A 17,224-nucleotide genomic window follows, 5' to 3' on the forward strand; every position below is an offset into this window, starting at 1 on the left:
TCTTAATACAAAATTCAATATTCAAACATAAATTCATAAATACACTATACAAAACAATACATAGTTACCAAAGAGTATTGGGCACTATTGGGAGTATTGGCCGCTTTTACTGTATGAACTGAATATACAGTATGTGTGTGTGTGTGTGTGTGTGTATATATATATATATATATAATATATATATATATATATATATATATATAATGTACAGTGTGCAAGTTATAATTGTAGAGCATGGCTCCAGGGAAAGCAGAATTTCATCTCCCCAGTTATAAATAAGGTAGGATGTGCCTGGTAGTGTAACCCAGTGCCAGCATTTAATCATTACCAGGCTCGACTTGGTTAGGAAATGACTGCTTCTCTTAGGTATTTGGCAGGGACCTTATGCAGAGGAATTTTTTTCCATTTGTCATTTTTTTTTCAGAATAAGAAGAATTTCTCAATAAATGTAGTTCATAAGGGGCTTAGAAAGAACGAGGGAACAGCAATGTGGCACAATAAGATGTCCCTTCCTGTATGGTGCTGCCCATTATTTGTTATTTCATGTGTATCGATCGTGTGAGGAAAAAAATAAATAATTTTTTTGGAGGAGGTAAGGGTGTGCTGGTGTTAAGATTTGTTTCATCCATTATAAGGAAACCCGCTATCCAGAAAGCTCCGAATTACAGAAAGCCTGTGTCCCATGGACTCCATTTTAATCAAATAATAAAGAGTTTTAAGATTGATTCCCTTTTGCACTGCAGTAATTAAACAGTACCTTGTACTTGATCCCAACTAAGATATAATTACCCCTTATTGGGGCAGAACAGCCCTATTGGGTTTATTTAATGGTTAAATGATTCCCTTTTCTCTGTAATAATAAAACAGTACCTGTACTTGATCCCAACTAAGATATAATTACCCCTTATTGGGGGCAGAACAGCCCTATTGGGTTTATTTCATGGTTAAATGATTCCCTTTTCTCTGTAGTAATAAAACAGTACCTGTACTTGATCCCAACTAAGATATAATTACCCCTTATTGGGGGCAGAACAACCCTATTGGGTTTATTTCATGGTTAAATGATTCCCCTTTCTCTGTAATAATAAAACAGTACCTGTACTTGATCCCAACTAAGATATAATTAATCCTTATTGGATGCAAAACAATCCTATTGGGTTTAATTAAAATTTTATTTATTTTTTAGCAGACTTAAGGTATGGAAATCCAAATTATGGAAATACCCCTTATCTGGAAAACCCTTGGTCCTGAGCATTCTGGATAACTGGTTCTATACCTGTAGTAGTATATTATTATGCTTTATATCCTGCCAATATAGTCTGTAGCGCTTCTACAGAGATCTTTCAGATTGAGAGAAAATCATGATAGTCTGCCTCTGACCCACCCCTTAGGCTTACAGTGTCATTCAATCCCTTCCTTACCTGGCCTTTTCCATTGTGAAGTGATAGATTGTGGGACTTGATGTCCTTTTGCTTTCTGTAGTGGGTGGTGCACAGAGTGACTTAGGGCTGTGACACACGAGGGAGATTAGTCGCTCGCGACAAATCTCCCCGGTATGCCATCCCACTGGTGAGAATGTAAATCGCCGGTGGGATGTCATATCGGGGAGATTTGTCGCGGGCCACTAATCTCCCTCATGTGCCACGGCCCTTAAAGGGGTTACTCACCTTTTGAGTTAACTTTTAGTATGCTGTAGAGAGTAATATTCTGAGGCAATTTGCAATTGGTTATTATTATTTGCAGTTAATTTTTAGTTTTTGTTCAGCAGGGCTCCAGTTTGGAGTAAAAAAATAGTTTTGGAGTAAAACTGTAGCGTCGAACAGCAATCATTTTTTAGCTGCTGGGGCCAGTGATCCCCAAGACCAATTGAAAAGTTGCTTAGACCTGGGCATTCTATAACCTAGTAAACCTAACTTAAAGGTGAACCACCCATTTCAAGTCCCTGAAACCATTGCTTTATAATAGAACAAGGTAGAGGAGGGGTTACATTACTTTGAAAAATACCCCAACATGCAGGCAGATTAACTGGCTCCTAATTAAATTGACCATAGTGTCTGTGAATGTGATCTTGTAAGATTGCAAGCTTCACTGGGGCAGGGACTGATGGGAATAAAGTATAATCTCTTTAAAGTAATGAGTAATATGTTGTTGCTATATAAATAAAGGCTAATTGTAAATATTAATTAAATAGCCAATAACAGTCATTAGCAGAACGATCGTCAGACATCGATTTATTGCTCTGGTTGCAGTGCATGCCCGTTAGCATTTCGAGTGCCACAGAATGTAGATTCTACATAAACATGCTGCATAGTAAAGCCTGACGGCCAGCACTTTAAGGCTTAATGCCACCTCTGCTTAAATATTTATCTGTTAAAGTGGGCTCCCCGCCAGAACTGTGTGAATAGGAAATAAAACATTATTGCAGTTCAGCTGGCAGGGTTTAGTCGAGTCCGTCGCATACTGACAAGCAGTGCTACCGGTCTTCTGTCTCTGCACTTGTTACCAAAAGCGGGTGGCCCTCGGCATACTCAGCTTAATAAAGGAGTTATTAACTTGGTACTAGTAGGTGCTAATATATATATATCTTTTTTCTTCTTTTATAGACATAAGCGCATTATTTACAAGAGGGAACTGAGTTCTAATGCATGAGAGCACCCTATCTGGTAAGAACATACATTTTCTTTGCTGTGAGAACTTTGGACTTTGCTAATGTGACAGTATATGCTTGAGACCTCTCGCTCCCATGGGCCACCCTATTCACCCAGGCCAAACCCCATTGCTCCCATATCAGGCCCTCTGCCCAGACCATGACCTGTTCCTTTCTGGACTATGCCCATGCTACACCATCAATGGGGGGTATAAATATGGTTGACGCCAGTGGCGTAAATGTAGAGGAAGCAGAACCTGCAAGTGTGGCTGGGCCAAGAGTGTGGGGTCTGCTTCCTCTATAGCTGTAGAGACATCCACGCTCTCCTACCTAAAAGCCAGCAGGCAGGGAGAGGGGGCACAACCAGCTGGGGGGCAAGATGTGTGTGGGGATTACAGTGTGCCAGGCCCCTCTGATGATTATTTTGCGGGGGTACCGGCGCCATATATTTATACAACTGATGGTCTCAACATCAGTGGCTTTAAAATGCAGTAGCTGAAGGCTGACGTGCCATTGGGGGTTAATGTGCCAGGAGTCCCATGGTTTAACCGATGCTGCAATCTAGCCTTGTGAAGCCGAGGTTAGTGTACAGATTTCATCCTGTATCTTCAGCATTAAGTAAACATTTTTATTAAATCAAACATTTTCATGGTTTATTGGACTCATTTGGACCTAGTAGCAAGTTCCCTTTTATGTCCCCTGATCGGCATACGAGAGCTGACAAATGACACTAATTGCTTGCCACTGACAAGGCTGACATACCTGTACTTGTAGACATTAAAATGACGTTAATGTGACATATTCATGCCCCTGGGCTTAATTACTGTGCAACACAGAGATGATACTATCGGTAACCGGTTCCGCTCATTGTGCTACAAGCCTGTTACAGCTCGTTGTGTTGAATGTGATGTTCAAGCTTAATAAGCAGACTCATCTAAGAAGCCAAGGAGAATTAAAAGCATGGCTGCTAGTATTGGAAATATTTGGTGCTTTCCACTTTTATTTCCCCCATTTTGCACTTAATGAATCCTGAGCCGGTGCCGAATGACTGATTGAAACTGTGAGTGACAGAGTGTTCTCGGTGCAGCTGAGGGGAGCTGGGTAATAATCCACACCGAGTGAATGGGGGGGCACTACCTGTCTCCTGCTGGAATTACTGGGTCATACAATTTCATTCAGCTGGCGAGGGATGCCACACCAAATGTTTTGTTAGTGATAGAAAAGTCTAATATATGGACAGCAGGGGAGCAAAAATGTGTACGGGAGAACTGCGACACTGTGCAAAGAAAAACCTTTTCATCCATGTTGTTCTTAGTGCTCATTTAGTTCTGCACAAGCAGTGGGCAACTTCCATTTTTCCCAGTAATGAGATGCTCGTAAAACCACTTTTTTGCAATTTGACGCAAGTACCCTTCATTAAAGGTATGTGCCACATATAGTTGTGCTTGGCGCCACTTAATCCTTCTGTTTCAATTCAAGAGCTGCTGCGCCTATTGACACAGGGGAACCCTGGAGCTACCACCACCTCCTGACCAGGGTAGAGTCCTGCATCGGGTTGGGTACCCTTGGGATGCCCACAAAGAGGTTGTAATCTACTTGATGTCCTCACTGTGCAGATAACCCACGGGTACCCAACACGCTGCAGTAGGGTGGATATTTAGGGGATAACAAATGACAGTATACTTTTTGCAACATAAAAATGATTGATGTGTAGCATCACTTCCTGTTTATGTGACGTCACTTTTGGTTGGTTGATAAGAATGTGGGTAAGCGGGTGTGGGTCAGGCTTTAGGGTAAGTGGGTAGTGGGTGTGGGTTGGGCACGGGTCTGAAAAAACAGAGCCACACAGGTGTGTACTCCAAGGTTCCCTTTGCGCCCTCAGTAGGCACAGCACACTCGCCTAAAGAAACAGACAGACATACAAACAGTGGGAATTATGCCAGATGGATTTCCACACAATTGTTTCCAGGTTGTGATCAAACTCGCACAGTTGCGATTTTACCAAATCGGACACAGTCAGATGCAGCACGACGCCTGCTTGCGGCCGCAATAATGCTTGCATTCTAGGAAAGAACGCCTTATTGTGAGAAAAAAAACATACTGATTATGCATGAAAATGCATTTTGCCCACTGGGTCTGCGGGTGGGAATGAGCCCTTTTGTGTGTTTGCTCTGTAGGGATGCGTCCGATCCAGAATTCGGAAGTTAACCCAAACCCTTGAAGAACCATGACTCTAAGCTACTGGCTGAATACAACGTTTTTTTTTAATAATTTTTCACTTTTTTTGAATGTTTCTTGTATAAAGTACAAATTAGGGTTCATATTTGGTTTGTAATTAAGTCAGATTTTATATTCTGTGCATGCCTAGTGTAAAATACCCTGCAGGGGCAAGTTTAATATGTGTATATATTAGGCCCACTGGTCCCTTCTGCACTAGTCTGGCGCCTGGCTTATCCTGCCCCTGGGGATATTGTGTATATCTGTAACTTTGGGTGCCCTGCACCCCAGCAATGCTCTCTGCATAGAAGGAGCTGGGCAGGGGTTGGCTCAGAGGCTATATATGTATAACTTGCAAACACCCACATACACAATTTTTTCGTTGGGTTTCAGATTCCCTCTACGATATGTGGTGTGTAGGTGTAGCTTCCCCTTAGGAAATGTAACATGGCAGAGTACCTAATTCCTGTATAATCATGCAAAACCTCAGTTTATAGCTAATGATATGTTGGGGAGCAATAATCATATGATCTCTAGGTACAGACCTCTAGTTATAGTGTTCCTGTATAATTTGCTGATTACCATAGTGACCCTCTCCCCCGAGCATTTGTTTGGGTGGTGATAAAACATATTTAACAGGTTGTCATGGGCACAAACAGCAGAGCAATGATTCATTGGACGGGCAGAGAGAAGCGCCGTACTGTCAGACATACACAGCAGTCTAGCAGGCAACCTGGGTACGTTGATGATTTACTGCGCTCATGAACCTACATTTTAGGCAGGCAACTTCCAAAGATGTAGTACGGCTACAGCATTTATGCATACATGTTAGTGTTCAGGTTCCTTTAATTAGAGGAAAGGATATTGTTTCTTATGAATAAGGTGAAATTTACAAGGATATGTCAATAATAAATTGAATTTTGAAAACATTAATCATAGTGTCATTGTGGCATCACTAGGTACAAACAATGCATCTGCAGTGGTGAGGCGCGTTACATATTGCAAACAGAGAACATGGACATCAGTGCATTATGAAGTCATGGGGCAGTGGACGCCTTGGTTTCCTTTTATTTGGTGCTCTTAGTTGGCACAAAATAATTTGTGGAAGGGTCCAGAGCATTAATGGAACCCTTGACTAATTGGTTGTCAAAGATAGACTTTCTAATGCCCAACAGTGCAAAGACCCCCCCTTATCAAAAGAAACACCAGATTTCTTGTCTTCTTTTGTGTAAACATGTTCTTCAGTATCAGACTTCCTCTCTCAGAAAAATCCATCATTCCCGGGGGCCAGAGTCTGTGCAGCTCTGTCCCTTCTCCTGCTCCCCCCTCCCGTGAGAATTCATAAAACTCTCTCCCCCTCCCTTAGGAATGTGTAATCTGAGCTACCAGCCTCTAGAGCTACAGCAGGAAGCTACTGAGACCAAGCTAAAATGGCAGCTGCTATCTTAAACAAATGGATGGAGTTTCTAGGGCAGTTTTCTCAGGTATGATAAAGCTTTCTGCAGAATAAATATGGTGTTCTAGGTGGCACTAATGTGGTGAATCTATTGGCAGTAAAATTTTCTTTCTTCTTTAAAGGAGGCTTGTTAACTTTGTCGTATTTTTTAAACTTTGTCCTAAAGTTTACATTGTTTGGCCTACTTTGTATTACACATTGTGTGCCTACAAGAAGCACAGGCAGAAGGTTTGTCTACCTTATAAATAATAACAGTTCCATGGGAATAAATAAATGTGAGTTTATTTTACAAAACCAAATCTAGTTTGTGTGAAATCCAGCCTTCTGCCAGTTTTATATAATATTATTTTATTTACTATGCTTCCTTTCTCTGTATAAATGACTCCTGGTGCCGAGTCGCTGTGTTTTACTACTGCATAAATCTGCTCCTTAGGTTCGTTAGCTTCTCATTTGTTAGGGAGGCATAACTCGCCAGATATCTTGACAGGTATCTTTGTAACATGGAGTTCCATTGGTTTATTTATATTCTGTTATTGATTATGCTGCTTGTTTGACTGTAAATAATCACCGACCATAAATATTAGGTTCTTGCTTCACTCCATGCGTCCGGGGTGAATGTATTTGTTATGACGGACAAAGTTTATATGCAAGCCTAGACAGTACTCATTTTAAACCCAATATAAAAGCAGCAATAAACCTAGTGTAGGGTATTTATATAGGGTTTTAATTTTATATAAGGGGAGAGAGGCTCCCATCTGGAGCTGGCCATTAAGGGCCACAGTACAATTTTTTGGATTATATGAGGTTGACTAATGTATATATTAGGAACTGACAGGGCAACAACCCATTCCACATGGACCACTTCCATTCTGCCCAGACCATGTACCACTGTCCCATATGGGTGACTCCCAAATCATCTGCAAGGGTTGACATGTCTGGACTCCCTGAGTCTTCTCATAACCTGTATAAAGAGACGACATTAATCAATGCCAGCACAAATATTATTTCTGTAATATAGGCTATTCTACTGTTGTTTGGGCATATTAAGGAGGAACTGGTCTTTAGTTCATTGGGTTTCTAAATTATAAACCTTTTGTTCAGCAATTATTTCTAGTATGTATTTAAAATAATGGTCTGATTGCTAGGTAAGCTAGCTTAACCTAGTAACCAGACAGTGGTATGAATGATGGCCAGCTGAAGATGAATACTGGAAAATCACACTCGCTGTACATTTTAGGTTGGAGAAATACAGATTATCATCATCATCATCATTATTATAAAATGTATATTTAAACATATAATGTTATAACAACAAGGGGTCTTAGTGTAGCCAATGGATAGTTGATAGATAGATAGATAGATAGATAGATAGATAGATAGATAGGTCAGTATGGGTCTGTATGTGAGTGGATAGATAGGTCAGTATGGGTCTGTATGTGAGTGGATAGATAGGTCAGTATGGGTCTGTATGTGAGTGGATAGATAGGTCAGTGTGGGTCTGTATGTGAGTGGATAGATAGGTCAGTATGGGTCTGTATGTGAGTGGATAGATAGGTCAGTGTGGGTCTGTATGTGAGTGGATAGATAGGTCAGTATGGGTCTGTATGTGAGTGTATAGATAGGTCAGTGTGGGTCTGTATGTGAGTGGATAGATAGGTCAGTATGGGTCTGTATGTGAGTGGATAGGTCAGTATGGGTCTGTATGTGAGTGGATAGATAGGTCAGTGTGGGTCTGTATGTGAGTGGATAGATAGGTCAGTGTGGGTCTGTATGTGAGTGGATAGATAGGTCAGTATGGGTCTGTATGTGAGTGGATAGATAGGTCAGTATGGGTCTGTATGTGAGTGGATAGATAGGTCAGTGTGGGTCTGTATGTGAGTGGATAGATAGGTCAGTATGGGTCTGTATGTGAGTGGATAGATAGGTCAGTGTGGGTCTGTATGTGAGTATATAGATAGGTCAGTATGGGTCTGTATGTGAGTGGATAGATAGGTCAGTATGGGTCTGTATGTGAGTGGATAGATAGGTCAGTATGGGTCTGTATGTGAGTGGATAGATAGGTCAGTATGGGTCTGTATGTGAGTGGATAGATAGGTCAGTATAGGTTTGTGGGTGCTGGGTTTACTGGGAGGGGTTGAACTCAATGGTTGTCTTTTATCAACCCTATGTAACTATGAAAGAATATGTAATCTGAGCTACCAGCAGCTAGAGCTGGAGCACGGAAGTAAAATGGCAGCTGCTATCTTAAACGGATGGAGCTTCTAGGGCTGTTTACTCATGTAGGGTAAAGCTTTCTACAGAATAAATATAGTGTTCTAGGTGGCACTAATGTGGCTAATCTATTGGCATTCAAATGCCAAAATGCCTTTCCTTCTCCTTTAAGAGCCACAGGTGCTGGTACTGTATTGTCTGACTCTGCTCTTATGCTTGGACCTTTCATTGTGACTTTACAAGGCACAGAGGAGAATAACATTGAGAAATCTTTCCTCAGCGTAACAAGATGCACAGGTATCCGTCACACTGGCTGAATTTTCATTCTCAGTATTGAGGGATATCATTGTTCTGTTCATTGACCCAAAGCAAAACAAATGTTTTACCTTCAGAACCAGAGCAGAAAATCTCAGAACCATAAAAGTAACAAATAGAATCATCATTCCCCCATCAGTCACGGTCATGGATCCCTTTGGTCTTTTAGCAGTTAGGCTTTCAGACACGGCCGGAGTTGAACACTCAATTATTAGTCAAGCAGGAAGAGCCTTTAAGCCGTTAAGCCACTAACATTTACTTAGCAAAGGGCGGCTGTAAATATGTTTTATTTATTCAAGTGCAAACGCATTTCTGGAAAGCAGCGCCTTTGATTTAGCTTTATTATTCCTTTCCTGGCAGAATCCGTATGGTAATTTGTGCGAAAAAGAACCGCGTTCTGTTAATCACCGATCAGCCATAAAAGGCCCGGGAGCTGTTACTTTTACTGCTAATGAGCAGTAATGTTTTATGTACAGGAGAGTTTTAGGGCTTTCAAGAGAGTGGCAGACAAATGGATACGGCATTAATTGTAATTCATTAGTCATTTAAAGTTCCCTGTGTTTTTGTGTTTAATTCAAAAGTAACATTTTAGAGCAGGAGGGAATATCCTTGTAAGGTGTCACTTGATCAGAAAGAGATGGTCTTTATTTCAAAGAACATATTTAATAAAAAAGGGTTGAGAATGAATTTTGTTTTGCATGGGTTTTATATGGCTGGAAGACAGTGATTCGTAACCAAAACAATGATTTATTGAACAATAGCAAACAGTAGATCTTGATTAAAGCCATGGTGGGGCAATAGGGTGAGTGGTATAGCAAAGGTTAAGCATATTACAGTGCCTCCCATACCTACTTATTATTATTATTATTATTAACATTTATTTATAAAGCACCAACAAATTCCGCAGCGCTGTACAATAAGTGGGTTACATACATTGGACATACAGAGTAACATATAAAGCAATCAATAACCGATACAAGAGGTGAAGAGAGCCCTGCCCAAAAGAACTTACAATCTACAAGGAGACATACAGAGTAAAATATAAAGCAATCAGTAACCGATACAAGAGGTGAAGAGAACCCTGCCCAAAAGAGCTTACAATCTACACGGAGAAAGGGTTGAGACACAAGGTGTACTTAGAAGCTAGAATGTGTCTAGAATTAGTCTCCATACCCCTCTATATAATGGATCCCCTCTAGTAGAAGCCTCTCAGGAATAACACTAGTCCAAGTCCCAATGGATAAATAACTGCACACTACTTCTCACTGGAGCCCAAAACTGCTCTTGCTACATTGGCCAGTCTAACTCATAACTTTTACAGGCTGTGACACAAAGAGCTATCCACTGCCTTTACCTGGTGTAGTGGGTCCCTGCAGAGATGCCAACCAGGATCCAAAGGGATCCAGAAGCATATTGGCCACACCCTGATCTTTTACAGCCCCAACCCCCTCTCCCAGCTCTGGATCTTCAGTTGGATATGGAAGGACTTTGGGTGATGATTCTATGCATCACAATAGAGTGGGTAAGACCTGACAGCAGGTGAAGGACATGCAACTGTGGGTGACTGGGTGAGGTGGGATTAAATCAGGGTGACTGCTAAAAAAAAAATTCATACTTGTCTGTCTCTGTTCCTCCCTCTTCACTAAAGATGTTACTCTCTTGGGTTCCGAAGCTTCTTACCAGGGGGCTTATGTTGCGACCAGAGAGAGACATATGTACCCCTGTCCTCTGGACAGGAAATAGTCATTAGATTTCCTCCCACTGGGCAGAGATAACAGAACCTGATCTTCCTGAGCCGTAGGGGGAATTAACCCTTTGGGTTCCATGCTATTCTTTTGCACAGATCATACATATCCTTCATGCAAAAAAAAACCTTACGATTCAATTTTATACTGTATTAATAATAGATCCTGCTTGAAAGCCTTTTCCTGTAGATTGAATTTCATACATCTTATTTATATGCTGTAGCTAGCTTTAATAACCATGGCTGCAGAATCTGCCAGTCTGTGCCCTGTGTGCCTCCTTCAGTCAGAAGATACAGGCTCTTCAGTGTTTGGAAAACGGAGTAAAATAAAGCATTTTTCTTTCTTTCTCATGTAGAAATGAGTACCAGGCAGCAATGGTTTCCGCTCAAGGCTCGCTGTTTCATATGTCATATTCAAAGGGAAAAGCTCTGGATAAGTAAAAGCCACCTTAAGGGCACGCTGGGCTGCAGCTGTTTAAAGTTTAATTTCTTTCCATTTTATTTTCATTTTTAGCATTCCCCAGCCCTGGCCTCACTTAACCTACCGAGTACTATCGTTCCACCCATGGCACTTTCCATTGTGGCCAGCTGCCTTTTGCTGCTTACAAAAAGTGTTTTTGTGTAAACTGATCGGTGTGTTACCTGTATCTGAATTCATGAATAAGGGAAATGAATGAAGGGAATTGTACTTTGCCTTTAGTACTGAGCTGGCAAACAATGAGCATCCAAAAACTGGTTGCCATTATAAGACTAATTTGGACCATGGGAAAAAGGGAGAGGTTTCTAATTACATTAAATAATTAACAGACATTAAGGGATAATATAACCCCTTTTATTTTTTTACAGGAGTCCATTGACTAGGGCCAAATACCCTTCTTGCCTGGTTTGCCATGGTTTTTGTTATTTCTTGCACCAAACAAGAAACTGAAATAGCTTTTTCCTGGTTCTGCCAATTCACTGCTGAGAAGTAGGTAGGAAAGTGAAATAGCAGTCAGCCATTAAGCACTTTGTATAATATATTCCTTATCTCAAAGCCTAACAATGGCTACAGCTGGGGGAAGGGAGGGGTTTGTTTATACAAAACCTGTTGATTCCATTTGAATAAATAACCTGTTTATAGGGGAAAACCATATCCTTGTTGGTGATCTGCACAATACCTGCCAAGTTGTGGGTACTTACATAGAGATGGTATGACACAGTGAGGGGTTGGTCCCATAGCAGCTGTCAGCACTGAGCAATGGACTTGGGACATTTCTCCAAGGCCCAGCAATGTCAACTAAGAGCAGTGGACGAAAGAGAGGGCTCACTATGTAGGAGGCTGCTGACTGCAAATAGAATTAACCCCTGAGATGACAGTTGAGGATCCCTGAAGGAGCTGGCTCTTCCTATTACATTTGTACAGCCTTTTAGTTCCCCCTTAACGTAGAATGGATTGTTCTATCTGACCTACACTAGCTTTATTGGCCTTATGGGTATTTTTTTTTAATTTCAGAGTTCAGAGATAATTTTATGTGAATGTTTTGCTGATGGGACATTTCCTGATATTGTTCTAGTAATTGTGCTTATGAACGCTGTGAGGATAGCTTTCCTCTGAGGAAGGTCACGTTATGGTTACAAGGATATGGGTATTAGACGGTTCCAAGCCCTCCTTAAGTCACATTGTGCTTGCATAGGGAACAATTAGGGTTTCATTTGGAAAGGACTTTATGCAGCTTTTGTGTCTGGGTGACACGTCCCCTATAAACTAGCCTCAACATGTACTGTCCCAGCTTTCTCTTTCCGTTAACAATTACTGCATATTAGTTCATTTAAGCACAGGGCAGCCTTGCTAAATATACTGTGTTTGCGAAAATAATTTTATAAAAAAAAAAAAAAAAAAAAATTAATTTGGACTTAATTTGGAATGTGTTTTCTTGTAGGGAATCATTTTGCGTAATTATTTTAAATGGATTCTGTGATTTTTATGGTGTACTTTTTACTTCCCTGTTTACATAGCAAATAATTCACTCTGCCATTTAAAATTTTATTCTGGAACCAACAAATGTTTTTATCTGTAATATTGGTGTGTAGGCGCCATCTCAGTGCCTTGTGCTTTTATGGTGCTTGTGTTGCTCTCCAAGTCTTTTTATATTTGACGGTGGCTCACAAGTAAAAAAAAGGTTGGGGACCCCTGCTGTAAGCAATGTTTTTCCATTTGCTATAATGTATAAATAGTTGTGCAGTGGGCAGCTTCTTGTTGCAGCTCCTTATCATTCCCAACTTCTGTCTGTTGATTCCTGGGGTGTCCAATACAAAGGGGGTTTTTACCATAGAACAACAAGCTGTAGGTAAAATTAGTCCCTGTAAATATGCACAATGGCACAATGAAATCCTAGCAAAAAGGGAAAGTTGTGCTCAACTACTACATTTTAAACCATTAAGCAGGGGTGCAATGAAATCCTAGTTTTATTAAAGTATTATTTCAGGAACCTCCAGTCTCTTTCTTCACGTAATTCTCCAAACTAATTATCATGAGAACATCCCAACGGCATGCAGTGACTGGCTATAGCAATTATATACAACATAATCCCGTAACCTCATCACAGGAAAAGAAATGTGAAGTCTTAACCCACAGAGTGATTTTCTAGGAGGTGTAACCTAATGGCACAGGGGTGCGGCGTCTACAAACATTAATACCCTAAAATTGTGTGAAATTTGCTGCATATGGGCAGTTAAAGCAGTTCTATTGATGGATCCCAACACTCTTCTTCTTCTGTCCATGGTGCTGAACTTTCTTCTACCCCAGCAAAATACAGCAATAAAACCAAGTAGACAGTATTATTAGCAATGTATTTATATAGGGCCATCATATTCTGCAGTGCTGTATAATAAAGGGTGTAGCACAAGGGATTGCATATATATACTGCCCAATACAGAAGGGGAAGAGGGCCATGCTCATTAGTGCTTACAGTCTAAAAGGAGAGGGGGGTATGAGACGCAAGCTGTAAGGCTGATACTGCTGTTAACAAATGTATTGTGTATGCACATCCTCATTACCAAGTCTTAAGGCCCAGTAACAAAATGAGTTCTGTCCCTATGGATGTTTCCAAAGTACAGATCAAAGAGGCAGAGACCCAAGGAAGCTTAAAACAAGGTTATTTGTTAGAAATGATTATCCCTTGTTTATTGTAGTCATTTATCGCTAGCTACATATGTGTTTCAGTGTGAAACACAGAGTGAAACAGAGTGAAAAGCAATTACTTGATATACAAGTAATATTCTTACCTGTATTTGTATTTATTTGTATTTATAATTGTGCATGGGGCTACATACCAATATTGTAAGCCTCATCAAAGAAAATTTAATGTATATGGGTGCATTTTCCCATTAACAAGCCCCTGATACCTATCTACAAACATGTTTATTATTACCTGCAATCCATCTCATACCTCCAACATACCCAGTACATTTTCCCCTCTTCACTTTTGCACGGGCCATTCCATTAAAGGATGCCAAACCCTCCCATCTGACCAGAAAATTGTCTTGTACCCGAGTCTTCCTCTGCTGATATACTGTGCCCGCTGGACTCTTACTTTCCCCTTGCCCTGTGCCCTTGCTGGCCTATGGGTGTGTATGAGTTCATGTGATAACTGGGGAAGCGGGGGGGGGGTAGATTTAAGCAATGAGCAGGGGGCAGCAGGGTATGAAGTTGGCAAACTTTGTGCCTTTTATGACATATTGTGGTTGAGCTGACCAAATAATCTGGAATACAGAATATTATTTCTGAAGACATGCTGTATCTCCCGGGCCATCGGTAGCTGAGTGACCTTGGGGCACTGTTAATAGGCACACACCTGCTATAAGGAGAATTTCCAACTGTGCGCTGAAATCTGTGAGGTAAACACCCGCTACCCCAGCATCTACAGTAGACTGCGGAAGCAAGACGCTTGTTCTCATTGATACTTACTTTTGGAGAATGCAACTAACTGTGCTTTAGTGATTTTCCCTTAAAAATACATTACTGGATTCCTCCTAAGCTTCCTAGAGGGCAAAGTACACTATTTGTCTGACTATAAATGTTCAAAACACAGCTGCTCTTCCTCGGGGAATACAGTCACCCCGTGGGGTCTGCTCAGAGATTCTCCCTAATGAAATGAAACATTAAATGTAAACAATATGGAAAATGTTGATTTATGTGAATTTATTATTGTTGTTCGCTAAATTTATTTTCTGTTTTCTATGGTCATATTAATCTGACCATATGATATGAGTGTGGTATTTATGTACACAGCAGATTTTTTTCCCCAATTGTTCTTATTTAGGAGGGACATGGGATGGTTGTACCAGGCAGTGGGTAGCGTTTGATCAGGGTACTTGTCTCGGCACAACTGCCGGGGGCATTTAGTATCCCAGTTACTGGCAAAGTTGAGTGGCATGTCTATGTCTATGCTTGATTCCTGTGGTTCTCCCCTCCCAATATTTTGTCAGATATATATTATGCTCCAAGGTGTTATGCCTACTGCTTATTACATTACACAATATTGCTTGCCTTGACTGGGAGAAATAACGTATCTTCCATTGAAGCCCGTGCCCCAGAGACTCGATTGACTTGACTTAGCAATAACATGTTGACTGAGAATCTGTCAGCCCCTGGACTGCTGTTATTTCACTCAGCAGGTATGGCCATACAGATGGTTTAGTTTAATTTGCTCTTATCCTCAGGCTGGCAATTCCCCCCATGTGCCCTTGCCTATAATGTTTTCATAACTTTGGAATGTTTAAAAACATTACATGTAAATGTGGTATTATTGCACAGGTCACTGCTGCCCTTTTGTTTTTATTCATATATAGCCAAGAAGGTCCTCTAATATTCTGAATGATATTGCTGAGCATTGGATAACGGTCTCTCTGTGCCCTGTTATTCTGTAATTCACCATGAAATGATCTTTATAGGATTTCCAGCTACCTCCTACGTCATGGCGACAGCTGTTAGCAGCTGGACTCCTCCATTTGCGTAAGCCAGAGGCACAGAATGTTCTATTATGATGATGATGGATATTTCTAAATATCTCACTGTAAAATGCTGAATCAGTCAGACTTGACTTTTCTCCATGTTTAGTCTTTATTCCTCAGCAGACAAATCCAGCAAGGTTTGCCCTCCCTACACCATTATTCCAGAGCTACCTATAAGATGTTTGCTTTTATGAGTCCAGCTGCTTTAGTCTGTTATTTAGGAAATTAAGAGTTCTACTCTGGCACAAGGTAAACCCTAAGAAATATTCTAGACTGATTTATTGTGATTTAATGTATCTAGGTGTTCATTACTGTCCATTACTGCTCATGCTGTCCACCTTGTGACCTAACAAGAGATATGATGATATTCATTATAGTTCTATAGTTCTACCCTCAAATATGTCATATGGGCCAGACATTGGTGATGGGCCCACTACATGGTGGTAGTTGAACGGCTCTGCATGATGATTGGTGGGACAGACTTGGTTTACATGTTAGTAGTTGGAAGGCCCAGTTGTTGGAATAGGCATGGGAGATGGCCCCACTAGACGGTTGTGAATTATTGGTTCTTCTAAATGGGTAGTGGAACGGACATGATTAAAAGGCCCACTACATTGTTGTACCTGTAAGTTCAATGGCTCTGCACAATGCTTGGTGAGCAAGGCTTGAGTAATGGGCTCACTATATTATAGTACTTTAATGGCATGATATGAGTAAAGGGCCCACTACATGGTTGTAGTTGATCAGCTCTGCTCAATGGTTGGTGGGACAGGCATATGTGATGGGTCCCCTGCATGACACTAGTTGAATGACTCAGTGGTTTGTTTGCTATAAAAAAAAAGGTTATTCCTGGTTATGTTTAATATGATTAAATATTGAAATTAACTGATATTTAGCATATTGGGTAACATAAACCCCATTTTGATTTTACCCCACAAAGGTGGGATCTATATCTGGGACTATTTCAAATAAAAGATTATTTGATTGTTTGCCGCTCCCTTTTGTTGTATTTAAAATACATTTTTCGGATGGATTTTAAAACCATCACACACGACAGATTTTGAATGTGCCAGAAGTGACCCTTAAGGCACACTAAGCACTACCTGCAACAGACTTTTAATAAAGCACTAATAACTGTTAAATAAAATAAGTAAAAAATACACTTTTATAATGAATAAAAAAATTGTAATTGAAAAATAATAAGCAAATGTGTTTTGCTTTTTCCCTGCAGCATGTACGGATCATTGTCCCTTCCGGCATCCAGCTAACTTTCTAACTACCAGACGTCTTCATCTGCATTACATTTAGGTACGTTCCAATTTATCTCAGGTCTATAAAAAGGGAAAATACCTATTATCCGGAATGCTTGGTGTTTTCAATCTCTCCCACATTTCCATGTTCTGCCCAGTATAAAAATCTAAGGTGGGGGAGCATTACCGTGTTGTAATCAACGAGAAACCTTAATCTGCCCCCCAAAGTCTGTGGCTTTACTGTTCCCAAAGTTTCTTAGAGAGAGAGAATGTGGGGAAAAGTCTTCCCTTCTGTGATTGAATTTAGCACCCTGAAAAGGCACCCTTGATCCCCCCTCCCGCAGCTCCCATACTGTTAAGTAAGAGATGTGTGGAAGCGCAGGGGCACATAC

General features: G+C 40.7%; 1 protein-coding gene across 4 annotated transcripts in view; it reads left to right on the forward strand.

Moving 5' to 3' along the window:
* The window catches only part of hpcal1 (hippocalcin-like 1), a 62,886-nt gene that overhangs the window by 19,127 nt on the left and 26,535 nt on the right, over positions 1–17,224 (forward strand). For 2 of the 4 annotated variants that reach the window (XM_031901744.1, NM_001044428.1), the window contains 2 exon segments: positions 2,604–2,663; positions 16,814–16,890. The gene's annotated coding sequence lies outside the window, so the exon portion shown is untranslated. 4 annotated transcript variants of the gene reach the window in all.

This window comes from Xenopus tropicalis, chromosome 5 (genome assembly GCF_000004195.4).
Source record: "Xenopus tropicalis strain Nigerian chromosome 5, UCB_Xtro_10.0, whole genome shotgun sequence".
Classification (NCBI taxonomy): Eukaryota; Metazoa; Chordata; class Amphibia; order Anura; family Pipidae; genus Xenopus; species Xenopus tropicalis.